Source organism: Egretta garzetta, unplaced genomic scaffold (genome assembly GCF_000687185.1).
Source record: "Egretta garzetta isolate BGI_Z169 unplaced genomic scaffold, ASM68718v1 scaffold59, whole genome shotgun sequence".
NCBI lineage: Eukaryota > Metazoa > Chordata > Aves > Pelecaniformes > Ardeidae > Egretta > Egretta garzetta.
In genome coordinates, this window is record NW_009267230.1 from 1,833,102 (window position 1) to 1,833,878 (window position 777).

A 777-nucleotide genomic window follows, 5' to 3' on the forward strand; every position below is an offset into this window, starting at 1 on the left:
GCTCACTCCCACCCTCTGCCTCCCTGCTGCCTCCCACTGCCTTCCCTCACTTCCCACTTCTACCCATTGCCTTCCTGCTGCCTCCCATTGCCTTCCCTCACTTCCCACTTCTACCCACTGCCTTCCCACTGCCAACCGCCTCCTGCTGCCTTCCCATTGCTTTCCCATTGCCTCCCACTGCCTTTCCCTTGCCTTCCCACGCCTCCCAGTGCCTTTCCATTCCTCTCCATTGCTTCCCATTGTCTCCACTGCTTTCCCATTGCTTTCCCCTCCCTTCCCATTTCCTTCCCATTTCCTTCCCCTCCCTTCCCATTTCCTTCCCATTTCCTTCCCCTCCCTTCCCATTTCCTTCCCATTTCCCTCCCACTGCCTTCCTTCTACCTCCCACTGCCTCCCATTGCTTCCCACTGCCTCCCACCGCCTCCCACTGCTTTCCTTCTACCTCCCATTCCCTCCCAGTGCATTCCCACTGCTTCCCATTGCCTCCCCTCCCCTTGCCACCAATGGGGCTTCCTTCCCCTTCCCACGGGCACCCCCAGGACACTCTCTGCCCACAGTCAGACGCTCTTATCCCACCCCCCCCAGCAAGGGCCATGCCCTGAGCAGGGGCAGCCCCGTGCCCCCCTGCCCGGGCTGTCCCATGCCCGTGCCCTGGCTCACCCTCCCTGTCCCCAGACTGGCAGGTCACCCGCAGCCTGCGGGACGCCTCCCAGGAGCACGCGGCCGAGCAGGGCCGCCTCTCGCAGGAGGTGAGCGCACGGGATCAGAGGCTGGAGC